The sequence below is a fragment of the Odontesthes bonariensis genome, chromosome 5 (genome assembly GCF_027942865.1).
Source record: "Odontesthes bonariensis isolate fOdoBon6 chromosome 5, fOdoBon6.hap1, whole genome shotgun sequence".
NCBI lineage: Eukaryota > Metazoa > Chordata > Actinopteri > Atheriniformes > Atherinopsidae > Odontesthes > Odontesthes bonariensis.
Window position 1 is genome coordinate 10,965,233 of NC_134510.1, and position 22,755 is coordinate 10,987,987.

Consider the following 22,755-nt stretch of genomic DNA (forward strand, 5'->3'; position numbering starts at 1 on the left):
AAAATTGCTATCACAGTCCCATCACTCAGAAGGAGAGTCTTCCATGAAGCTGCATGCCTCGTCAATATTCCCCTTCAACACGAACACAACGCAGACCCACATATTCGCTGGAATGATGCCTGGGCCCGCCAACAGTGTCGTCAAATATTCCTTTTAGTAGTCAGGATGGCCGAGCGGTCTAAGGCGCTGCGTTAAGGTTGCAGTCTCCCCTGGAGGCGTGGGTTCAAATCCCACTTCTGACATTGCAGACTTCTCCTAGAGAACCATTTTCACTGGCAAGGCAACCCAAGTTTACTCCTTGCTTAGCAATACCATGTCGTATTGCTATTCTGCCACTGCATCATCTTGTTTAAAGATTATTGTGGCCGCTTTACCTCCGAAGAGTTCTTGCTTCCAAATGCTATGCCCACTTTTTGTTTGCCTCAGGAGCCCTGTTAAACAACAGCCAAGACACTTGTTGCATGAGAATCTTCTGACCACTGCTCAACAAGCTGTGTTGTCACAACCTTCTACAGTGCTTTGGGCAGGACAGAATCATTAGCAAAAGGCACATTGTTGATTATAAGGTCTTGGTTTGCACTTAACACCATAGTAAACGGGAAAGGGCTTTTGACCGAAGAAACCTGGCATCATGTTAGGCTATTTGAAGGGGGCTATTGACATTTAGGCCGAAGATGGGTGAGAGTATCAAAGCAATCATCACTTGGTGGCAGGCAGCTGATAAAAGACCAAGCTCTCCCCGTCGGGGAATCGAACCCCGATCTTCCGCGTGACAGGCGGAGATACTGTCCATTATACTAACGAGGAATTTCTGTGTGCCTGACACAGTCGTCAGACGAAAAGACAACTATCGCCAAGGAGTGAAATAAGATTTTGGTGTCCCGTTTCAAGGTGCAGGAAAATTGCTATCACAGTCCCATTACTCAGAAGCTGCAGCTTCCATGAAGCTGCATGCCTCGTCAATATTCCCCTTCAACACGAACACAACGCAGACCCACATATTCGCTGGAATGATGCCTGGGCCCGCCGACAGTGTCATCCAATATTCCTTTTCGTAGTCAGGATGGCCGAGCGGTCTAAGGCGCTGCGTTCAGGTCGCAGTCTCCCCTGGAGGCGTGGGTTCAAATCCCACTTCTGACATTGCAGACTTCTCCTAGAGAAACATTTTCACTGGCAAGGCAACCCAAGTTTACTCCTTGCTTAGCAATACCATGTCGTATTGCTATTCTGCCACTGCATCATCTTGTTTAAAGATTATTGTGGCCGCTTTACCTCCGAAGAGTTCTTGCTTCCAAATGCTATGCCTACTATTTGTTTGCCTCAGGAGCCCTGTTAAACAACAGCCAAGACACTTGTTGCATGAGAATCTTCTGACCACTGCTCAACAAGCTGTGTTGTCACAACCTTCTACAGTGCTTTGGGCAGGACAGAATCATTAGCAAAAGGCACATTGTTGATTATAAGGTCTTGGTTTGCACTTAACACCATAGTAAACGGGAAAGGGCTTTTGACCGAAGAAACCTGGCATCATGTTAGGCTATTTGAAGGGGGCTATTGACATTTAGGCCGAAGATGGGTGAGAGTATCAAAGCAATCATCACTTGGTGGCAGGCAGCTGATAAAAGACCAAGCTCTACCCCTCGGGGAATCGAACCCCGATCTTCCGCGTGACAGGCGGAGATACTGTCCATTATACTAACGAGGAATTTCTGTGTGCCTGACACAGTCGTCAGACGAAAAGACAACTATCGCCAAGGAGTGAAATAAGATTTTGGTGTCCCGTTTCAAGGTGCAGGAAAATTGCTATCACAGTCCCATTACTCAGAAGGAGAGTCTTCCATGAAGCTGCATGCCTCGTCAATATTCCCCTTCAACACGAACACAACGCAGACCCACATATTCGCTGGAATGATGCCTGGGCCCGCCGACAGTGTCATCCAATATTCCTTTTCGTAGTCAGGATGGCCGAGCGGTCTAAGGCGCTGCGTTCAGGTCGCAGTCTCCCCTGGAGGCGTGGGTTCAAATCCCACTTCTGACATTGCAGACTTCTCCTAGAGAAACATTTTCACTGGCAAGGCAACCCAAGTTTACTCCTTGCTTAGCAATACCATGTCGTATTGCTATTCTGCCACTGCATCATCTTGTTTAAAGATTATTGTGGCCGCTTTACCTCCGAAGAGTTCTTGCTTCCAAATGCTATGCCTACTTTTTGTTTGCCTCAGGAGCCCTGTTAAACAACAGCCAAGACACTTGTTGCATGAGAATCTTCTGACCACTGCTCAACAAGCTGTGTTGTCACAACCTTCTACAGTGCTTTGGGCAGGACAGAATCATTAGCAAAAGGCACATTGTTGATTATAAGGTCTTGGTTTGCACTTAACACCATAGTAAACGGGAAAGGGCTTTTGACCGAAGAAACCTGGCATCATGTTAGGCTATTTGAAGGGGGCTATTGACATTTAGGCCGAAGATGGGTGAGAGTATCAAAGCAATCATCACTTGGTGGCAGGCAGCTGATAAAAGACCAAGCTCTCCCCGTCGGGGAATCGAACCCCAATCTTCCGCGTGACAGGCGGAGATACTGTCCATTATACTAACGAGGAATTTCTGTGTGACTGACACAGTCGTCAGACGAAAAGAACACTATCGCCAAGGAGTGAAATAAGATTTTGGTTTCCCCTTTCAAGGTGCAGGAAAATTGCTATCACAGTCCCATCACTCAGAAGGAGAGTCTTCCATGAAGCTGCATGCCTCGTCAATATTCCCCTTCAACACGAACACAACGCAGACCCACATATTCGCTGGAATGATGCCTGGGCCCGCCGACAGTGTCGTCAAATATTCCTTTTAGTAGTCAGGATGGCCGAGCGGTCTAAGGCGCTGCGTTAAGGTCGCAGTCTCCCCTGGAGGCGTGGGTTCAAATCCCACTTCTGACATTGCAGTCTTCTCCTAGAGAACCATTTTCACTGGCAAGGCAACCCAAGTTTACTCCTTGCTTAGCAATACCATGTCGTATTGCTATTCTGCCACTGCATCATCTTGTTTAAAGATTATTGTGGCCGCTTTACCTCCGAAGAGTTCTTGCTTCCAAATGCTATGCCTACTTTTTGTTTGCCTCAGGAGCCCTGTTAAACAACAGCCAAGACACTTGTTGCATGAGAATCTTCTGACCACTGCTCAACAAGCTGTGTTGTCACAACCTTCTACAGTGCTTTGGGCAGGACAGAATCATTAGCAAAAGGCACATTGTTGATTATAAGGTCTTGGTTTGCACTTAACACCATAGTAAACGGGAAAGGGCTTTTGACCGAAGAAACCTGGCATCATGTTAGGCTATTTGAAGGGGGCTATTGACATTTAGGCCGAAGATGGGTGAGAGTATCAAAGCAATCATCACTTGGTGGCAGGCAGCTGATAAAAGACCAAGCTCTCCCCGTCGGGGAATCGAACCCCAATCTTCCGCGTGACAGGCGGAGATACTGTCCATTATACTAACGAGGAATTTCTGTGTGCCTGACACAGTCGTCAGACGAAAAGACAACTATCGCCAAGGAGTGAAATAAGATTTTGGTGTCCCGTTTCAAGGTGCAGGAAAATTGCTATCACAGTCCCATTACTCAGAAGCTGCAGCTTCCATGAAGCTGCATGCCTCGTCAATATTCCCCTTCAACACGAACACAACGCAGACCCACATATTCGCTGGAATGATGCCTGGGCCCGCCGACAGTGTCATCCAATATTCCTTTTCGTAGTCAGGATGGCCGAGCGGTCTAAGGCGCTGCGTTCAGGTCGCAGTCTCCCCTGGAGGCGTGGGTTCAAATCCCACTTCTGACATTGCAGACTTCTCCTAGAGAACCATTTTCACTGGCAAGGCAACCCAAGTTTACTCCTTGCTTAGCAATACCATGTCGTATTGCTATTCTGCCACTGCATCATCTTGTTTAAAGATTATTGTGGCCGCTTTACCTCCGAAGAGTTCTTGCTTCCAAATGCTATGCCCACTTTTTGTTTGCCTCAGGAGCCCTGTTAAACAACAGCCAAGACACTTGTTGCATGAGAATCTTCTGACCACTGCTCAACAAGCTGTGTTGTCACAACCTTCTACAGTGCTTTGGGCAGGACAGAATCATTAGCAAAAGGCACATTGTTGATTATAAGGTCTTGGTTTGCACTTAACACCATAGTAAACGGGAAAGGGCTTTTGACCGAAGAAACCTGGCATCATGTTAGGCTATTTGAAGGGGGCTATTGACATTTAGGCCGAAGATGGGTGAGAGTATCAAAGCAATCATCACTTGGTGGCAGGCAGCTGATAAAAGACCAAGCTCTCCCCGTCGGGGAATCGAACCCCGATCTTCCGCGTGACAGGCGGAGATACTGTCCATTATACTAACGAGGAATTTCTGTGTGCCTGACACAGTCGTCAGACGAAAAGACAACTATCGCCAAGGAGTGAAATAAGATTTTGGTGTCCCGTTTCAAGGTGCAGGAAAATTGCTATCACAGTCCCATTACTCAGAAGCTGCAGCTTCCATGAAGCTGCATGCCTCGTCAATATTCCCCTTCAACACGAACACAACGCAGACCCACATATTCGCTGGAATGATGCCTGGGCCCGCCGACAGTGTCATCCAATATTCCTTTTCGTAGTCAGGATGGCCGAGCGGTCTAAGGCGCTGCGTTCAGGTCGCAGTCTCCCCTGGAGGCGTGGGTTCAAATCCCACTTCTGACATTGCAGACTTCTCCTAGAGAACCATTTTCACTGGCAAGGCAACCCAAGTTTACTCCTTGCTTAGCAATACCATGTCGTATTGCTATTCTGCCACTGCATCATCTTGTTTAAAGATTATTGTGGCCGCTTTACCTCCGAAGAGTTCTTGCTTCCAAATGCTATGCCTACTTTTTGTTTGCCTCAGGAGCCCTGTTAAACAACAGCCAAGACACTTGTTGCATGAGAATCTTCTGACCACTGCTCAACAAGCTGTGTTGTCACAACCTTCTACAGTGCTTTGGGCAGGACAGAATCATTAGCAAAAGGCACATTGTTGATTATAAGGTCTTGGTTTGCACTTAACACCATAGTAAACGGGAAAGGGCTTTTGACCGAAGAAACCTGGCATCATGTTAGGCTATTTGAAGGGGGCTATTGACATTTAGGCCGAAGATGGGTGAGAGTATCAAAGCAATCATCACTTGGTGGCAGGCAGCTGATAAAAGACCAAGCTCTCCCCGTCGGGGAATCGAACCCCAATCTTCCGCGTGACAGGCGGAGATACTGTCCATTATACTAACGAGGAATTTCTGTGTGACTGACACAGTCGTCAGACGAAAAGACAACTATCGCCAAGGAGTGAAATAAGATTTTGGTTTCCCCTTTCAAGGTGCAGGAAAATTGCTATCACAGTCCCATCACTCAGAAGGAGAGTCTTCCATGAAGCTGCATGCCTCGTCAATATTCCCCTTCAACACGAACACAACGCAGACCCACATATTCGCTGGAATGATGCCTGGGCCCGCCGACAGTGTCGTCAAATATTCCTTTTAGTAGTCAGGATGGCCGAGCGGTCTAAGGCGCTGCGTTAAGGTCGCAGTCTCCCCTGGAGGCGTGGGTTCAAATCCCACTTCTGACATTGCAGTCTTCTCCTAGAGAAACATTTTCACTGGCAAGGCAACCCAAGTTTACTCCTTGCTTAGCAATACCATGTCGTATTGCTATTCTGCCACTGCATCATCTTGTTTAAAGATTATTGTGGCCGCTTTACCTCCGAAGAGTTCTTGCTTCCAAATGCTATGCCTACTTTTTGTTTGCCTCAGGAGCCCTGTTAAACAACAGCCAAGACACTTGTTGCATGAGAATCTTCTGACCACTGCTCAACAAGCTGTGTTGTCACAACCTTCTACAGTGCTTTGGGCAGGACAGAATCATTAGCAAAAGCACATTGTTGATTATAAGGTCTTGGTTTGCACTTAACACCATAGTAAACGGGAAAGGGCTTTTGACCAAAGCAACCTGGCCTCATGTTAGGCTATTTGAAGGGGGCTATTGACATTTAGACCGAAGATGGGTGAGAGTATCAAAACAATCATCACTTGGTGGCAGGCAGCTGATAAAAGACCAAGCTCTCCCCGTCGGGGAATCGAACCCCGATCTTCCGCGTGACAGGCGGAGATACTGTCCATTATACTAACGAGGAATTTCTGTGTGCCTGACACAGTCGTCAGACGAAAAGACAACTATCGCCAAGGAGTGAAATAAGATTTTGGTGTCCCGTTTCAAGGTGCAGGAAAATTGCTATCACAGTCCCATTACTCAGAAGGAGAGTCTTCCATGAAGCTGCATGCCTCGTCAATATTCCCCTTCAACACGAACACAACGCAGACCCACATATTCGCTGGAATGATGCCTGGGCCCGCCGACAGTGTCATCCAATATTCCTTTTCGTAGTCAGGATGGCCGAGCGGTCTAAGGCGCTGCGTTCAGGTCGCAGTCTCCCCTGGAGGCGTGGGTTCAAATCCCACTTCTGACATTGCAAACTTCTCCTAGAGAAACATTTTCACTGGCAAGGCAACCCAAGTTTACTCCTTGCTTAGCAATACCATGTCGTATTGCTATTCTGCCACTGCATCATCTTGTTTAAAGATTATTGTGGCCGCTTTACCTCCGAAGAGTTCTTGCTTCCAAATGCTATGCCTACTATTTGTTTGCCTCAGGAGCCCTGTTAAACAACAGCCAAAACACTTGTTGCATGAGAATCTTCTGACCACTGCTCAACAAGCTGTGTTGTCACAACCTTCTACAGTGCTTTGGGCAGGACAGAATCATTAGCAAAAGGCACATTGTTGATTATAAGGTCTTGGTTTGCACTTAACACCATAGTAAACGGGAAAGGGCTTTTGACCGAAGAAACCTGGCATCATGTTAGGCTATTTGAAGGGGGCTATTGACATTTAGGCCGAAGATGGGTGAGAGTATCAAAGCAATCATCACTTGGTGGCAGGCAGCTGATAAAAGACCAAGCTCTACCCCTCGGGGAATCGAACCCCGATCTTCCGCATGACAGGCGGAGATACTGTCCATTATACTAACGAGGAATTTCTGTGTGACTGACACAGTCGTCAGACGAAAAGACAACTATCGCCAAGGAGTGAAATAAGATTTTGGTTTCCCCTTTCAAGGTGCAGGAAAATTGCTATCACAGTCCCATCACTCAGAAGGAGAGTCTTCCATGAAGCTGCATGCCTCGTCAATATTCCCCTTCAACACGAACACAACGCAGACCCACATATTCGCTGGAATGATGCCTGGGCCCGCCGACAGTGTCGTCAAATATTCCTTTTAGTAGTCAGGATGGCCGAGCGGTCTAAGGCGCTGCGTTAAGGTCGCAGTCTCCCCTGGAGGCGTGGGTTCAAATCCCACTTCTGACATTGCAGACTTCTCCTAGAGAAACATTTTCACTGGCAAGGCAACCCAAGTTTACTCCTTGCTTAGCAATACCATGTCGTATTGCTATTCTGCCACTGCATCATCTTGTTTAAAGATTATTGTGGCCGCTTTACCTCCGAAGAGTTCTTGCTTCCAAATGCTATGCCTACTTTTTGTTTGCCTCAGGAGCCCTGTTAAACAACAGCCAAGACACTTGTTGCATGAGAATCTTCTGACCACTGCTCAACAAGCTGTGTTGTCACAACCTTCTACAGTGCTTTGGGCAGGACAGAATCATTAGCAAAAGGCACATTGTTGATTATAAGGTCTTGGTTTGCACTTAACACCATAGTAAACGGGAAAGGGCTTTTGACCAAAGCAACCTGGCCTCATGTTAGGCTATTTGAAGGGGGCTATTGACATTTAGGCCGAAGATGGGTGAGAGTATCAAAACAATCATCACTTGGTGGCAGGCAGCTGATAAAAGACCAAGCTCTCCCCGTCGGGGAATCGAACCCCTATCTTCCGCGTGACAGGCGGAGATACTGTCCATTATACTAACGAGGAATTTCTGTGTGCCTGACACAGTCGTCAGACGAAAAGACAACTATCGCCAAGGAGTGAAATAAGATTTTGGTGTCCCGTTTCAAGGTGCAGGAAAATTGCTATCACAGTCCCATTACTCAGAAGGAGAGTCTTCCATGAAGCTGCATGCCTCGTCAATATTCCCCTTCAACACGAACACAACGCAGACCCACATATTCGCTGGAATGATGCCTGGGCCCGCCGACAGCGTCATCCAATATTCCTTTTAGTAGTCAGGATGGCCGAGCGGTCTAAGGCGCTGCGTTCAGGTCGCAGTCTCCCCTGGAGGCGTGGGTTCAAATCCCACTTCTGACATTGCAGACTTCTCCTAGAGAAACATTTTCACTGGCAAGGCAACCCAAGTTTACTCCTTGCTTAGCAATACCATGTCGTATTGCTATTCTGCCACTGCATCATCTTGTTTAAAGATTATTGTGGCCGCTTTACCTCCGAAGAGTTCTTGCTTCCAAATGCTATGCCTACTTTTTGTTTGCCTCAGGAGCCCTGTTAAACAACAGCCAAGACACTTGTTGCATGAGAATCTTCTGACCACTGCTCAACAAGCTGTGTTGTCACAACCTTCTACAGTGCTTTGGGCAGGACAGAATCATTAGCAAAAGGCACATTGTTGATTATAAGGTCTTGGTTTGCACTTAACACCATAGTAAACGGGAAAGGGCTTTTGACCGAAGAAACCTGGCATCATGTTAGGCTATTTGAAGGGGGCTATTGACATTTAGGCCGAAGATGGGTGAGAGTATCAAAGCAATCATCACTTGGTGGCAGGCAGCTGATAAAAGACCAAGCTCTCCCCGTCGGGGAATCGAACCCCAATCTTCCGCGTGACAGGCGGAGATACTGTCCATTATACTAACGAGGACTTTCTGTGTGACTGACACAGTCGTCAGACGAAAAGACAACTATCGCCAAGGAGTGAAATAAGATTTTGGTTTCCCCTTTCAAGGTGCAGGAAAATTGCTATCACAGTCCCATCACTCAGAAGGAGAGTCTTCCATGAAGCTGCATGCCTCGTCAATATTCCCCTTCAACACGAACACAACGCAGACCCACATATTCGCTGGAATGATGCCTGGGCCCGCCGACAGTGTCGTCAAATATTCCTTTTAGTAGTCAGGATGGCCGAGCGGTCTAAGGCGCTGCGTTAAGGTCGCAGTCTCCCCTGGAGGCGTGGGTTCAAATCCCACTTCTGACATTGCAGACTTCTCCTAGAGAAACATTTTCACTGGCAAGGCAACCCAAGTTTACTCCTTGCTTAGCAATACCATGTCGTATTGCTATTCTGCCACTGCATCATCTTGTTTAAAGATTATTGTGGCCGCTTTACCTCCGAAGAGTTCTTGCTTCCAAATGCTATGCCTACTTTTTGTTTGCCTCAGGAGCCCTGTTAAACAACAGCCAAGACACTTGTTGCATGAGAATCTTCTGACCACTGCTCAACAAGCTGTGTTGTCACAACCTTCTACAGTGCTTTGGGCAGGACAGAATCATTAGCAAAAGCACATTGTTGATTATAAGGTCTTGGTTTGCACTTAACACCATAGTAAACGGGAAAGGGCTTTTGACCAAAGCAACCTGGCCTCATGTTAGGCTATTTGAAGGGGGCTATTGACATTTAGACCGAAGATGGGTGAGAGTATCAAAACAATCATCACTTGGTGGCAGGCAGCTGATAAAAGACCAAGCTCTCCCCGTCGGGGAATCGAACCCCGATCTTCCGCGTGACAGGCGGAGATACTGTCCATTATACTAACGAGGAATTTCTGTGTGCCTGACACAGTCGTCAGACGAAAAGACAACTATCGCCAAGGAGTGAAATAAGATTTTGGTGTCCCGTTTCAAGGTGCAGGAAAATTGCTATCACAGTCCCATTACTCAGAAGGAGAGTCTTCCATGAAGCTGCATGCCTCGTCAATATTCCCCTTCAACACGAACACAACGCAGACCCACATATTCGCTGGAATGATGCCTGGGCCCGCCGACAGTGTCATCCAATATTCCTTTTCGTAGTCAGGATGGCCGAGCGGTCTAAGGCGCTGCGTTCAGGTCGCAGTCTCCCCTGGAGGCGTGGGTTCAAATCCCACTTCTGACATTGCAGACTTCTCCTAGAGAAACATTTTCACTGGCAAGGCAACCCAAGTTTACTCCTTGCTTAGCAATACCATGTCGTATTGCTATTCTGCCACTGCATCATCTTGTTTAAAGATTATTGTGGCCGCTTTACCTCCGAAGAGTTCTTGCTTCCAAATGCTATGCCTACTATTTGTTTGCCTCAGGAGCCCTGTTAAACAACAGCCAAAACACTTGTTGCATGAGAATCTTCTGACCACTGCTCAACAAGCTGTGTTGTCACAACCTTCTACAGTGCTTTGGGCAGGACAGAATCATTAGCAAAAGGCACATTGTTGATTATAAGGTCTTGGTTTGCACTTAACACCATAGTAAACGGGAAAGGGCTTTTGACCGAAGAAACCTGGCCTCATGTTAGGCTATTTGAAGGGGTCTATTGACATTTAGGCCGAAGATGGGTGAGAGTATCAAAGCAATCATCACTTGGTGGCAGGCAGCTTATAAAAGACCAAGCTCTACCCCTCGGGGAATCGAACCCCGATCTTCCGCATGACAGGCGGAGATACTGTCCATTATACTAACGAGGAATTTCTGTGTGACTGACACAGTCGTCAGACGAAAAGACAACTATCGCCAAGGAGTGAAATAAGATTTTGGTTTCCCCTTTCAAGGTGCAGGAAAATTGCTATCACAGTCCCATCACTCAGAAGGAGAGTCTTCCATGAAGCTGCATGCCTCGTCAATATTCCCCTTCAACACGAACACAACGCAGACCCACATATTCGCTGGAATGATGCCTGGGCCCGCCGACAGTGTCGTCAAATATTCCTTTTAGTAGTCAGGATGGCCGAGCGGTCTAAGGCGCTGCGTTCAGGTCGCAGTCTCCCCTGGAGGCGTGGGTTCAAATCCCACTTCTGACATTGCAGACTTCTCCTAGAGAAACATTTTCACTGGCAAGGCAACCCAAGTTTACTCCTTGCTTAGCAATACCATGTCGTATTGCTATTCTGCCACTGCATCATCTTGTTTAAAGATTATTTTGGCCGCTTTACCTCCGAAGAGTTCTTGCTTCCAAATGCTATGCCTACTTTTTGTTTGCCTCAGGAGCCCTGTTAAACAACAGCCAAGACACTTGTTGCATGAGAATCTTCTGACCACTGCTCAACAAGCTGTGTTGTCACAACCTTCTACAGTGCTTTGGGCAGGACAGAATCATTAGCAAAAGGCACATTGTTGATTATAAGGTCTTGGTTTGCACTTAACACCATAGTAAACGGGAAAGGGCTTTTGACCAAAGCAACCTGGCCTCATGTTAGGCTATTTGAAGGGGGCTATTGACATTTAGGCCGAAGATGGGTGAGAGTATCAAAACAATCATCACTTGGTGGCAGGCAGCTGATAAAAGACCAAGCTCTCCCCGTCGGGGAATCGAACCCCGATCTTCCGCGTGACAGGCGGAGATACTGTCCATTATACTAACGAGGAATTTCTGTGTGCCTGACACAGTCGTCAGACGAAAAGACAACTATCGCCAAGGAGTGAAATAAGATTTTGGTGTCCCGTTTCAAGGTGCAGGAAAATTGCTATCACAGTCCCATTACTCAGAAGGAGAGTCTTCCATGAAGCTGCATGCCTCGTCAATATTCCCCTTCAACACGAACACAACGCAGACCCACATATTCGCTGGAATGATGCCTGGGCCCGCCGACAGTGTCATCCAATATTCCTTTTAGTAGTCAGGATGGCCGAGCGGTCTAAGGCAATGCGTTCAGGTCGCAGTCTCCCCTGGAGGCGTGGGTTCAAATCCCACTTCTGACATTGCAGACTTCTCCTAGAGAAACATTTTCACTGGCAAGGCAACCCAAGTTTACTCCTTGCTTAGCAATACCATGTCGTATTGCTATTCTGCCACTGCATCATCTTGTTTAAAGATTATTGTGGCCGCTTTACCTCCGAAGAGTTCTTGCTTCCAAATGCTATGCCTACTATTTGTTTGCCTCAGGAGCCCTGTTAAACAACAGCCAAGACACTTGTTGCATGAGAATCTTCTGACCACTGCTCAACAAGCTGTGTTGTCACAACCTTCTACAGTGCTTTGGGCAGGACAGAATCATTAGCAAAAGGCACATTGTTGATTATAAGGTCTTGGTTTGCACTTAACACCATAGTAAACGGGAAAGGGCTTTTGACCGAAGAAACCTGGCATCATGTTAGGCTATTTGAAGGGGGCTATTGACATTTAGGCCGAAGATGGGTGAGAGTATCAAAGCAATCATCACTTGGTGGCAGGCAGCTGATAAAAGACCAAGCTCTCCCCGTCGGGGAATCGAACCCCAATCTTCCGCGTGACAGGCGGAGATACTGTCCATTATACTAACGAGGACTTTCTGTGTGACTGACACAGTCGTCAGACGAAAAGACAACTATCGCCAAGGAGTGAAATAAGATTTTGGTTTCCCCTTTCAAGGTGCAGGAAAATTGCTATCACAGTCCCATCACTCAGAAGGAGAGTCTTCCATGAAGCTGCATGCCTCGTCAATATTCCCCTTCAACACGAACACAACGCAGACCCACATATTCGCTGGAATGATGCCTGGGCCCGCCGACAGTGTCGTCAAATATTCCTTTTAGTAGTCAGGATGGCCGAGCGGTCTAAGGCGCTGCGTTAAGGTCGCAGTCTCCCCTGGAGGCGTGGGTTCAAATCCCACTTCTGACATTGCAGACTTCTCCTAGAGAAACATTTTCACTGGCAAGGCAACCCAAGTTTACTCCTTGCTTAGCAATACCATGTCGTATTGCTATTCTGCCACTGCATCATCTTGTTTAAAGATTATTGTGGCCGCTTTACCTCCGAAGAGTTCTTGCTTCCAAATGCTATGCCTACTTTTTGTTTGCCTCAGGAGCCCTGTTAAACAACAGCCAAGACACTTGTTGCATGAGAATCTTCTGACCACTGCTCAACAAGCTGTGTTGTCACAACCTTCTACAGTGCTTTGGGCAGGACAGAATCATTAGCAAAAGCACATTGTTGATTATAAGGTCTTGGTTTGCACTTAACACCATAGTAAACGGGAAAGGGCTTTTGACCAAAGCAACCTGGCCTCATGTTAGGCTATTTGAAGGGGGCTATTGACATTTAGACCGAAGATGGGTGAGAGTATCAAAACAATCATCACTTGGTGGCAGGCAGCTGATAAAAGACCAAGCTCTCCCCGTCGGGGAATCGAACCCCGATCTTCCGCGTGACAGGCGGAGATACTGTCCATTATACTAACGAGGAATTTCTGTGTGCCTGACACAGTCGTCAGACGAAAAGACAACTATCGCCAAGGAGTGAAATAAGATTTTGGTTTCCCCTTTCAAGGTGCAGGAAAATTGCTATCACAGTCCCATCACTCAGAAGGAGAGTCTTCCATGAAGCTGCATGCCTCGTCAATATTCCCCTTCAACACGAACACAACGCAGACCCACATATTCGCTGGAATGATGCCTGGGCCCGCCGACAGTGTCGTCAAATATTCCTTTTAGTAGTCAGGATGGCCGAGCGGTCTAAGGCGCTGCGTTAAGGTCGCAGTCTCCCCTGGAGGCGTGGGTTCAAATCCCACTTCTGACATTGCAGACTTCTCCTAGAGAAACATTTTCACTGGCAAGGCAACCCAAGTTTACTCCTTGCTTAGCAATACCATGTCGTATTGCTATTCTGCCACTGCATCATCTTGTTTAAAGATTATTGTGGCCGCTTTACCTCCGAAGAGTTCTTGCTTCCAAATGCTATGCCTACTTTTTGTTTGCCTCAGGAGCCCTGTTAAACAACAGCCAAGACACTTGTTGCATGAGAATCTTCTGACCACTGCTCAACAAGCTGTGTTGTCACAACCTTCTACAGTGCTTTGGGCAGGACAGAATCATTAGCAAAAGCACATTGTTGATTATAAGGTCTTGGTTTGCACTTAACACCATAGTAAACGGGAAAGGGCTTTTGACCAAAGCAACCTGGCCTCATGTTAGGCTATTTGAAGGGGGCTATTGACATTTAGACCGAAGATGGGTGAGAGTATCAAAACAATCATCACTTGGTGGCAGGCAGCTGATAAAAGACCAAGCTCTCCCCGTCGGGGAATCGAACCCCGATCTTCCGCGTGACAGGCGGAGATACTGTCCATTATACTAACGAGGAATTTCTGTGTGCCTGACACAGTCGTCAGACGAAAAGACAACTATCGCCAAGGAGTGAAATAAGATTTTGGTGTCCCGTTTCAAGGTGCAGGAAAATTGCTATCACAGTCCCATTACTCAGAAGGAGAGTCTTCCATGAAGCTGCATGCCTCGTCAATATTCCCCTTCAACACGAACACAACGCAGACCCACATATTCGCTGGAATGATGCCTGGGCCCGCCGACAGTGTCATCCAATATTCCTTTTCGTAGTCAGGATGGCCGAGCGGTCTAAGGCGCTGCGTTCAGGTCGCAGTCTCCCCTGGAGGCGTGGGTTCAAATCCCACTTCTGACATTGCAGACTTCTCCTAGAGAAACATTTTCACTGGCAAGGCAACCCAAGTTTACTCCTTGCTTAGCAATACCATGTCGTATTGCTATTCTGCCACTGCATCATCTTGTTTAAAGATTATTGTGGCCGCTTTACCTCCGAAGAGTTCTTGCTTCCAAATGCTATGCCTACTATTTGTTTGCCTCAGGAGCCCTGTTAAACAACAGCCAAAACACTTGTTGCATGAGAATCTTCTGACCACTGCTCAACAAGCTGTGTTGTCACAACCTTCTACAGTGCTTTGGGCAGGACAGAATCATTAGCAAAAGGCACATTGTTGATTATAAGGTCTTGGTTTGCACTTAACACCATAGTAAACGGGAAAGGGCTTTTGACCGAAGAAACCTGGCCTCATGTTAGGCTATTTGAAGGGGTCTATTGACATTTAGGCCGAAGATGGGTGAGAGTATCAAAGCAATCATCACTTGGTGGCAGGCAGCTTATAAAAGACCAAGCTCTACCCCTCGGGGAATCGAACCCCGATCTTCCGCATGACAGGCGGAGATACTGTCCATTATACTAACGAGGAATTTCTGTGTGACTGACACAGTCGTCAGACGAAAAGACAACTATCGCCAAGGAGTGAAATAAGATTTTGGTTTCCCCTTTCAAGGTGCAGGAAAATTGCTATCACAGTCCCATCACTCAGAAGGAGAGTCTTCCATGAAGCTGCATGCCTCGTCAATATTCCCCTTCAACACGAACACAACGCAGACCCACATATTCGCTGGAATGATGCCTGGGCCCGCCGACAGTGTCGTCAAATATTCCTTTTAGTAGTCAGGATGGCCGAGCGGTCTAAGGCGCTGCGTTCAGGTCGCAGTCTCCCCTGGAGGCGTGGGTTCAAATCCCACTTCTGACATTGCAGACTTCTCCTAGAGAAACATTTTCACTGGCAAGGCAACCCAAGTTTACTCCTTGCTTAGCAATACCATGTCGTATTGCTATTCTGCCACTGCATCATCTTGTTTAAAGATTATTTTGGCCGCTTTACCTCCGAAGAGTTCTTGCTTCCAAATGCTATGCCTACTTTTTGTTTGCCTCAGGAGCCCTGTTAAACAACAGCCAAGACACTTGTTGCATGAGAATCTTCTGACCACTGCTCAACAAGCTGTGTTGTCACAACCTTCTACAGTGCTTTGGGCAGGACAGAATCATTAGCAAAAGGCACATTGTTGATTATAAGGTCTTGGTTTGCACTTAACACCATAGTAAACGGGAAAGGGCTTTTGACCAAAGCAACCTGGCCTCATGTTAGGCTATTTGAAGGGGGCTATTGACATTTAGGCCGAAGATGGGTGAGAGTATCAAAACAATCATCACTTGGTGGCAGGCAGCTGATAAAAGACCAAGCTCTCCCCGTCGGGGAATCGAACCCCGATCTTCCGCGTGACAGGCGGAGATACTGTCCATTATACTAACGAGGAATTTCTGTGTGCCTGACACAGTCGTCAGACGAAAAGACAACTATCGCCAAGGAGTGAAATAAGATTTTGGTGTCCCGTTTCAAGGTGCAGGAAAATTGCTATCACAGTCCCATTACTCAGAAGGAGAGTCTTCCATGAAGCTGCATGCCTCGTCAATATTCCCCTTCAACACGAACACAACGCAGACCCACATATTCGCTGGAATGATGCCTGGGCCCGCCGACAGTGTCATCCAATATTCCTTTTAGTAGTCAGGATGGCCGAGCGGTCTAAGGCAATGCGTTCAGGTCGCAGTCTCCCCTGGAGGCGTGGGTTCAAATCCCACTTCTGACATTGCAGACTTCTCCTAGAGAAACATTTTCACTGGCAAGGCAACCCAAGTTTACTCCTTGCTTAGCAATACCATGTCGTATTGCTATTCTGCCACTGCATCATCTTGTTTAAAGATTATTGTGGCCGCTTTACCTCCGAAGAGTTCTTGCTTCCAAATGCTATGCCTACTATTTGTTTGCCTCAGGAGCCCTGTTAAACAACAGCCAAGACACTTGTTGCATGAGAATCTTCTGACCACTGCTCAACAAGCTGTGTTGTCACAACCTTCTACAGTGCTTTGGGCAGGACAGAATCATTAGCAAAAGGCACATTGTTGATTATAAGGTCTTGGTTTGCACTTAACACCATAGTAAACGGGAAAGGGCTTTTGACCGAAGAAACCTGGCATCATGTTAGGCTATTTGAAGGGGGCTATTGACATTTAGGCCGAAGATGGGTGAGAGTATCAAAGCAATCATCACTTGGTGGCAGGCAGCTGATAAAAGACCAAGCTCTCCCCGTCGGGGAATCGAACCCCAATCTTCCGCGTGACAGGCGGAGATACTGTCCATTATACTAACGAGGACTTTCTGTGTGACTGACACAGTCGTCAGACGAAAAGACAACTATCGCCAAGGAGTGAAATAAGATTTTGGTTTCCCCTTTCAAGGTGCAGGAAAATTGCTATCACAGTCCCATCACTCAGAAGGAGAGTCTTCCATGAAGCTGCATGCCTCGTCAATATTCCCCTTCAACACGAACACAACGCAGACCCACATATTCGCTGGAATGATGCCTGGGCCCGCCGACAGTGTCGTCAAATATTCCTTTTAGTAGTCAGGATGGCCGAGCGGTCTAAGGCGCTGCGTTAAGGTCGCAGTCTCCCCTGGAGGCGTGGGTTCAAATCCCACTTCTGACATTGCAGACTTCTCCTAGAGAAACATTTTCACTGGCAAGGCAACCCAAGTTTACTCCTTGCTTAGCAATACCATGTCGTATTGCTATTCTGCCACTGCATCATCTTGTTTAAAGATTATTGTGGCCGCTTTACCTCCGAAGAGTTCTTGCTTCCAAATGCTATGCCTACTTTTTGTTTGCCTCAGGAGCCCTGTTAAACAACAGCCAAGACACTTGTTGCATGAGAATCTTCTGACCACTGCTCAACAAGCTGTGTTGTCACAACCTTCTACAGTGCTTTGGGCAGGACAGAATCATTAGCAAAAGCACATTGTTGATTATAAGGTCTTGGTTTGCACTTAACACCATAGTAAACGGGAAAGGGCTTTTGACCAAAGCAACCTGGCCTCATGTTAGGCTATTTGAAGGGGGCTATTGACATTTAGACCGAAGATGGGTGAGAGTATCAAAACAATCATCACTTGGTGGCAGGCAGCTGATAAAAGACCAAGCTCTCCCCGTCGGGGAATCGAACCCCGATCTTCCGCGTGACAGGCGGAGATACTGTCCATTATACTAACGAGGAATTTCTGTGTGCCTGACACAGTCGTCAGACGAAAAGACAACTATCGCCAAGGAGTGAAATAAGATTTTGGTGTCCCGTTTCAAGGTGCAGGAAAATTGCTATCACAGTCCCATTACTCAGAAGGAGAGTCTTCCATGAAGCTGCATGCCTCGTCAATATTCCCCTTCAACACGAACACAACGCAGACCCACATATTCGCTGGAATGATGCCTGGGCCCGCCGACAGTGTCATCCAATATTCCTTTTCGTAGTCAGGATGGCCGAGCGGTCTAAGGCGCTGCGTTCAGGTCGCAGTCTCCCCTGGAGGCGTGGGTTCAAATCCCACTTCTGACATTGCAGACTTCTCCTAGAGAAACATTTTCACTGGCAAGGCAACCCAAGTTTACTCCTTGCTTAGCAATACCATGTCGTATTGCTATTCTGCCACTGCATCATCTTGTTTAAAGATTATTGTGGCCGCTTTACCTCCGAAGAGTTCTTGCTTCCAAATGCTATGCCTACTATTTGTTTGCCTCAGGAGCCCTGTTAAACAACAGCCAAGACACTTGTTGCATGAGAATCTTCTGACCACTGCTCAACAAGCTGTGTTGTCACAACCTTCTACAGTGCTTTGGGCAGGACAGAATCATTAGCAAAAGGCACATTGTTGATTATAAGGTCTTGGTTTGCACTTAACACCATAGTAAACGGGAAAGGGCTTTTGACCGAAGAAACCTGGCATCATGTTAGGCTATTTGAAGGGGGCTATTGACATTTAGGCCGAAGATGGGTGAGAGTATCAAAGCAATCATCACTTGGTGGCAGGCAGCTGATAAAAGACCAAGCTCTCCCCGTCGGGGAATCGAACCCCAATCTTCCGCGTGACAGGCGGAGATACTGTCCATTATACTAACGAGGAATTTCTGTGTGACTGACACAGTCGTCAGACGAAAAGACAACTATCGCCAAGGAGTGAAATAAGATTTTGGTTTCCCCTTTCAAGGTGCAGGAAAATTGCTATCACAGTCCCATCACTCAGAAGGAGAGTCTTCCATGAAGCTGCATGCCTCGTCAATATTCCCCTTCAACACGAACACAACGCAGACCCACATATTCGCTGGAATGATGCCTGGGCCCGCCGACAGTGTCGTCAAATATTCCTTTTAGTAGTCAGGATGGCCGAGCGGTCTAAGGCGCTGCGTTAAGGTCGCAGTCTCCCCTGGAGGCGTGGGTTCAAATCCCACTTCTGACATTGCAGACTTCTCCTAGAGAACCATTTTCACTGGCAAGGCAACCCAAGTTTACTCCTTGCTTAGCAATACCATGTCGTATTGCTATTCTGCCACTGCATCATCTTGTTTAAAGATTATTGTGGCCGCTTTACCTCCGAAGAGTTCTTGCTTCCAAATGCTATGCCTACTTTTTGTTTGCCTCAGGAGCCCTGTTAAACAACAGCCAAGACACTTGTTGCATGAGAATCTTCTGACCACTGCTCAACAAGCTGTGTTGTCACAACCTTCTACAGTGCTTTGGGCAGGACAGAATCATTAGCAAAAGGCACATTGTTGATTATAAGGTCTTGGTTTGCACTTAACACCATAGTAAACGGGAAAGGGCTTTTGACCAAAGCAACCTGGCCTCATGTTAGGCTATTTGAAGGGGGCTATTGACATTTAGGCCGAAGATGGGTGAGAGTATCAAAACAATCATCACTTGGTGGCAGGCAGCTGATTAAAGACCAAGCTCTCCCCGTCGGGGAATCGAACCCCGATCTTCCGCGTGACAGGCGGAGATACTGTCCATTATACTAACGAGGAATTTCTGTGTACCTGACACAGTCGTCAGACGAAAAGACAACTATCGCCAAGGAGTGAAATAAGATTTTGGTGTCCCGTTTCAAGGTGCAGGAAAATTGCTATCACAGTCCCATTACTCAGAAGGAGAGTCTTCCATGAAGCTGCATGCCTCGTCAATATTCCCCTTCAACACGAACACAACGCAGACCCACATATTCGCTGGAATGATGCCTGGGCCCGCCGACAGTGTCGTCAAATATTCCTTTTCGTAGTCAGGATGGCCGAGCGGTCTAAGGCGCTGCGTTCAGGTCGCAGTCTCCCCTGGAGGCGTGGGTTCAAATCCCACTTCTGACATTGCAGACTTCTCCTAGAGAAACATTTTCACTGGCAAGGCAACCCAAGTTTACTCCTTGCTTAGCAATACCATGTCGTATTGCTATTCTGCCACTGCATCATCTTGTTTAAAGATTATTGTGGCCGCTTTACCTCCAAAGAGTTCTTGCTTCCAAATGCTATGCCTACTATTTGTTTGCCTCAGGAGCCCTGTTAAACAACAGCCAAGACACTTGTTGCATGAGAATCTTCTGACCACTACTCAACAAGCTGTGTTGTCACAACCTTCTACAGTGCTTTGGGCAGGACAGAATCATTAGCAAAAGGCACATTGTTGATTATAAGGTCTTGGTTTGCACTTAACACCATAGTAAACGGGAAAGGGCTTTTGACCGAAGAAACCTGGCATCATGTTAGGCTATTTGAAGGGGGCTATTGACATTTAGGCCGAAGATGGGTGAGAGTATCAAAGCAATCATCACTTGGTGGCAGGCAGCTGATAAAAGACCAAGCTCTACCCCTCGGGGAATCGAACCCCGATCTTCCGCGTGACAGGCGGAGATACTGTCCATTATACTAACGAGGAATTTCTGTGTGCCTGACACAGTCGTCAGACGAAAAGACAACTATCGCCAAGGAGTGAAATAAGATTTTGGTGTCCCGTTTCAAGGTGCAGGAAAATTGCTATCACAGTCCCATTACTCAGAAGGAGAGTCTTCCATGAAGCTGCATGCCTCGTCAATATTCCCCTTCAACACGAACACAACGCAGACCCACATATTCGCTGGAATGATGCCTGGGCCCGCCGACAGTGTCATCCAATATTCCTTTTCGTAGTCAGGATGGCCGAGCGGTCTAAGGCGCTGCGTTCAGGTCGCAGTCTCCCCTGGAGGCGTGGGTTCAAATCCCACTTCTGACATTGCAGACTTCTCCTAGAGAAACATTTTCACTGGCAAGGCAACCCAAGTTTACTCCTTGCTTAGCAATACCATGTCGTATTGCTATTCTGCCACTGCATCATCTTGTTTAAAGATTATTGTGGCCGCTTTACCTCCGAAGAGTTCTTGCTTCCAAATGCTATGCCTACTTTTTGTTTGCCTCAGGAGCCCTGTTAAACAACAGCCAAGACACTTGTTGCATGAGAATCTTCTGACCACTGCTCAACAAGCTGTGTTGTCACAACCTTCTACAGTGCTTTGGGCAGGACAGAATCATTAGCAAAAGGCACATTGTTGATTATAAGGTCTTGGTTTGCACTTAACACCATAGTAAACGGGAAAGGGCTTTTGACCGAAGAAACCTGGCATCATGTTAGGCTATTTGAAGGGGGCTATTGACATTTAGGCCGAAGATGGGTGAGAGTATCAAAGCAATCATCACTTGGTGGCAGGCAGCTGATAAAAGACCAAGCTCTCCCCGTCGGGGAATCGAACCCCAATCTTCCGCGTGACAGGCGGAGATACTGTCCATTATACTAACGAGGAATTTCTGTGTGACTGACACAGTCGTCAGACGAAAAGACAACTATCGCCAAGGAGTGAAATAAGATTTTGGTTTCCCCTTTCAAGGTGCAGGAAAATTGCTATCACAGTCCCATCACTCAGAAGGAGAGTCTTCCATGAAGCTGCATGCCTCGTCAATATTCCCCTTCAACACGAACACAACGCAGACCCACATATTCGCTGGAATGATGCCTGGGCCCGCCGACAGTGTCGTCAAATATTCCTTTTAGTAGTCAGGATGGCCGAGCGGTCTAAGGCGCTGCGTTAAGGTCGCAGTCTCCCCTGGAGGCGTGGGTTCAAATCCCACTTCTGACATTGCAGTCTTCTCCTAGAGAACCATTTTCACTGGCAAGGCAACCCAAGTTTACTCCTTGCTTAGCAATACCATGTCGTATTGCTATTCTGCCACTGCATCATCTTGTTTAAAGATTATTGTGGCCGCTTTACCTCCGAAGAGTTCTTGCTTCCAAATGCTATGCCTACTTTTTGTTTGCCTCAGGAGCCCTGTTAAACAACAGCCAAGACACTTGTTGCATGAGAATCTTCTGACCACTGCTCAACAAGCTGTGTTGTCACAACCTTCTACAGTGCTTTGGGCAGGACAGAATCATTAGCAAAAGGCACATTGTTGATTATAAGGTCTTGGTTTGCACTTAACACCATAGTAAACGGGAAAGGGCTTTTGACCGAAGAAACCTGGCATCATGTTAGGCTATTTGAAAGGGGCTATTGACATTTAGGCCGAAGATGGGTGAGAGTATCAAAGCAATCATCACTTGGTGGCAGGCAGCTGATAAAAGACCAAGCTCTCCCCGTCGGGGAATCGAACCCCAATCTTCCGCGTGACAGGCGGAGATACTGTCCATTATACTAACGAGGAATTTCTGTGTGCCTGACACAGTCGTCAGACGAAAAGACAACTATCGCCAAGGAGTGAAATAAGATTTTGGTGTCCCGTTTCAAGGTGCAGGAAAATTGCTATCACAGTCCCATTACTCAGAAGGAGAGTCTTCCATGAAGCTGCATGCCTCGTCAATATTCCCCTTCAACACGAACACAACGCAGACCCACATATTCGCTGGAATGATGCCTGGGCCCGCCGACAGTGTCATCCAATATTCCTTTTCGTAGTCAGGATGGCCGAGCGGTCTAAGGCGCTGCGTTCAGGTCGCAGTCTCCCCTGGAGGCGTGGGTTCAAATCCCACTTCTGACATTGCAGACTTCTCCTAGAGAAACATTTTCACTGGCAAGGCAACCCAAGTTTACTCCTTGCTTAGCAAT

At 47.2% G+C, this 22,755-nt stretch overlaps 34 non-coding genes across 34 annotated transcripts; 24 read left to right on the top strand and 10 right to left on the bottom strand.

Annotated features, from left to right (window-relative positions):
- The first annotated feature begins 159 nt into the window (after positions 1-159).
- Positions 160-242, top strand: trnal-aag (transfer RNA leucine (anticodon AAG)). The gene has a single exon. It is a non-coding gene; the product is annotated as a tRNA-Leu (tRNA).
- Positions 243-735: 493 nt separating this feature from the next.
- Positions 736-807, bottom strand: trnad-guc (transfer RNA aspartic acid (anticodon GUC)). Its single transcript has one exon. It is a non-coding gene; the product is annotated as a tRNA-Asp (tRNA).
- A 250-nt stretch (positions 808-1,057) lies between these two features.
- Positions 1,058-1,140, top strand: trnal-cag (transfer RNA leucine (anticodon CAG)). Its single transcript has one exon. It is a non-coding gene; the product is annotated as a tRNA-Leu (tRNA).
- Positions 1,141-1,955: 815 nt separating this feature from the next.
- trnal-cag (transfer RNA leucine (anticodon CAG)) lies at positions 1,956-2,038 on the top strand. Its single transcript has one exon. It is a non-coding gene; the product is annotated as a tRNA-Leu (tRNA).
- An 815-nt stretch (positions 2,039-2,853) lies between these two features.
- Positions 2,854-2,936, top strand: trnal-aag (transfer RNA leucine (anticodon AAG)). The gene has a single exon. It is a non-coding gene; the product is annotated as a tRNA-Leu (tRNA).
- An 815-nt stretch (positions 2,937-3,751) lies between these two features.
- Positions 3,752-3,834, top strand: trnal-cag (transfer RNA leucine (anticodon CAG)). Its single transcript has one exon. It is a non-coding gene; the product is annotated as a tRNA-Leu (tRNA).
- Positions 3,835-4,327: 493 nt separating this feature from the next.
- trnad-guc (transfer RNA aspartic acid (anticodon GUC)) lies at positions 4,328-4,399 on the bottom strand. The gene has a single exon. It is a non-coding gene; the product is annotated as a tRNA-Asp (tRNA).
- Positions 4,400-4,649: 250 nt separating this feature from the next.
- trnal-cag (transfer RNA leucine (anticodon CAG)) lies at positions 4,650-4,732 on the top strand. The gene has a single exon. It is a non-coding gene; the product is annotated as a tRNA-Leu (tRNA).
- An 815-nt stretch (positions 4,733-5,547) lies between these two features.
- trnal-aag (transfer RNA leucine (anticodon AAG)) lies at positions 5,548-5,630 on the top strand. The gene has a single exon. It is a non-coding gene; the product is annotated as a tRNA-Leu (tRNA).
- A 492-nt stretch (positions 5,631-6,122) lies between these two features.
- On the bottom strand, positions 6,123-6,194 carry trnad-guc (transfer RNA aspartic acid (anticodon GUC)). The gene has a single exon. It is a non-coding gene; the product is annotated as a tRNA-Asp (tRNA).
- Positions 6,195-6,444: 250 nt separating this feature from the next.
- Positions 6,445-6,527, top strand: trnal-cag (transfer RNA leucine (anticodon CAG)). Its single transcript has one exon. It is a non-coding gene; the product is annotated as a tRNA-Leu (tRNA).
- An 815-nt stretch (positions 6,528-7,342) lies between these two features.
- On the top strand, positions 7,343-7,425 carry trnal-aag (transfer RNA leucine (anticodon AAG)). The gene has a single exon. It is a non-coding gene; the product is annotated as a tRNA-Leu (tRNA).
- Positions 7,426-8,240: 815 nt separating this feature from the next.
- Positions 8,241-8,323, top strand: trnal-cag (transfer RNA leucine (anticodon CAG)). The gene has a single exon. It is a non-coding gene; the product is annotated as a tRNA-Leu (tRNA).
- Positions 8,324-9,138: 815 nt separating this feature from the next.
- Positions 9,139-9,221, top strand: trnal-aag (transfer RNA leucine (anticodon AAG)). The gene has a single exon. It is a non-coding gene; the product is annotated as a tRNA-Leu (tRNA).
- Positions 9,222-9,713: 492 nt separating this feature from the next.
- On the bottom strand, positions 9,714-9,785 carry trnad-guc (transfer RNA aspartic acid (anticodon GUC)). Its single transcript has one exon. It is a non-coding gene; the product is annotated as a tRNA-Asp (tRNA).
- Positions 9,786-10,035: 250 nt separating this feature from the next.
- Positions 10,036-10,118, top strand: trnal-cag (transfer RNA leucine (anticodon CAG)). The gene has a single exon. It is a non-coding gene; the product is annotated as a tRNA-Leu (tRNA).
- Positions 10,119-10,933: 815 nt separating this feature from the next.
- trnal-cag (transfer RNA leucine (anticodon CAG)) lies at positions 10,934-11,016 on the top strand. Its single transcript has one exon. It is a non-coding gene; the product is annotated as a tRNA-Leu (tRNA).
- Positions 11,017-11,509: 493 nt separating this feature from the next.
- Positions 11,510-11,581, bottom strand: trnad-guc (transfer RNA aspartic acid (anticodon GUC)). The gene has a single exon. It is a non-coding gene; the product is annotated as a tRNA-Asp (tRNA).
- A 1,148-nt stretch (positions 11,582-12,729) lies between these two features.
- On the top strand, positions 12,730-12,812 carry trnal-aag (transfer RNA leucine (anticodon AAG)). Its single transcript has one exon. It is a non-coding gene; the product is annotated as a tRNA-Leu (tRNA).
- A 492-nt stretch (positions 12,813-13,304) lies between these two features.
- trnad-guc (transfer RNA aspartic acid (anticodon GUC)) lies at positions 13,305-13,376 on the bottom strand. Its single transcript has one exon. It is a non-coding gene; the product is annotated as a tRNA-Asp (tRNA).
- A 250-nt stretch (positions 13,377-13,626) lies between these two features.
- trnal-aag (transfer RNA leucine (anticodon AAG)) lies at positions 13,627-13,709 on the top strand. The gene has a single exon. It is a non-coding gene; the product is annotated as a tRNA-Leu (tRNA).
- Positions 13,710-14,201: 492 nt separating this feature from the next.
- trnad-guc (transfer RNA aspartic acid (anticodon GUC)) lies at positions 14,202-14,273 on the bottom strand. The gene has a single exon. It is a non-coding gene; the product is annotated as a tRNA-Asp (tRNA).
- Positions 14,274-14,523: 250 nt separating this feature from the next.
- Positions 14,524-14,606, top strand: trnal-cag (transfer RNA leucine (anticodon CAG)). Its single transcript has one exon. It is a non-coding gene; the product is annotated as a tRNA-Leu (tRNA).
- An 815-nt stretch (positions 14,607-15,421) lies between these two features.
- Positions 15,422-15,504, top strand: trnal-cag (transfer RNA leucine (anticodon CAG)). Its single transcript has one exon. It is a non-coding gene; the product is annotated as a tRNA-Leu (tRNA).
- Positions 15,505-15,997: 493 nt separating this feature from the next.
- trnad-guc (transfer RNA aspartic acid (anticodon GUC)) lies at positions 15,998-16,069 on the bottom strand. Its single transcript has one exon. It is a non-coding gene; the product is annotated as a tRNA-Asp (tRNA).
- A 1,148-nt stretch (positions 16,070-17,217) lies between these two features.
- trnal-aag (transfer RNA leucine (anticodon AAG)) lies at positions 17,218-17,300 on the top strand. Its single transcript has one exon. It is a non-coding gene; the product is annotated as a tRNA-Leu (tRNA).
- A 492-nt stretch (positions 17,301-17,792) lies between these two features.
- trnad-guc (transfer RNA aspartic acid (anticodon GUC)) lies at positions 17,793-17,864 on the bottom strand. Its single transcript has one exon. It is a non-coding gene; the product is annotated as a tRNA-Asp (tRNA).
- Positions 17,865-18,114: 250 nt separating this feature from the next.
- trnal-cag (transfer RNA leucine (anticodon CAG)) lies at positions 18,115-18,197 on the top strand. The gene has a single exon. It is a non-coding gene; the product is annotated as a tRNA-Leu (tRNA).
- Positions 18,198-19,012: 815 nt separating this feature from the next.
- trnal-aag (transfer RNA leucine (anticodon AAG)) lies at positions 19,013-19,095 on the top strand. The gene has a single exon. It is a non-coding gene; the product is annotated as a tRNA-Leu (tRNA).
- Positions 19,096-19,588: 493 nt separating this feature from the next.
- On the bottom strand, positions 19,589-19,660 carry trnad-guc (transfer RNA aspartic acid (anticodon GUC)). The gene has a single exon. It is a non-coding gene; the product is annotated as a tRNA-Asp (tRNA).
- Positions 19,661-19,910: 250 nt separating this feature from the next.
- trnal-cag (transfer RNA leucine (anticodon CAG)) lies at positions 19,911-19,993 on the top strand. The gene has a single exon. It is a non-coding gene; the product is annotated as a tRNA-Leu (tRNA).
- An 815-nt stretch (positions 19,994-20,808) lies between these two features.
- trnal-cag (transfer RNA leucine (anticodon CAG)) lies at positions 20,809-20,891 on the top strand. Its single transcript has one exon. It is a non-coding gene; the product is annotated as a tRNA-Leu (tRNA).
- Positions 20,892-21,706: 815 nt separating this feature from the next.
- On the top strand, positions 21,707-21,789 carry trnal-aag (transfer RNA leucine (anticodon AAG)). The gene has a single exon. It is a non-coding gene; the product is annotated as a tRNA-Leu (tRNA).
- Positions 21,790-22,604: 815 nt separating this feature from the next.
- trnal-cag (transfer RNA leucine (anticodon CAG)) lies at positions 22,605-22,687 on the top strand. The gene has a single exon. It is a non-coding gene; the product is annotated as a tRNA-Leu (tRNA).
- The last annotated feature ends 68 nt before the right edge of the window (positions 22,688-22,755 follow it).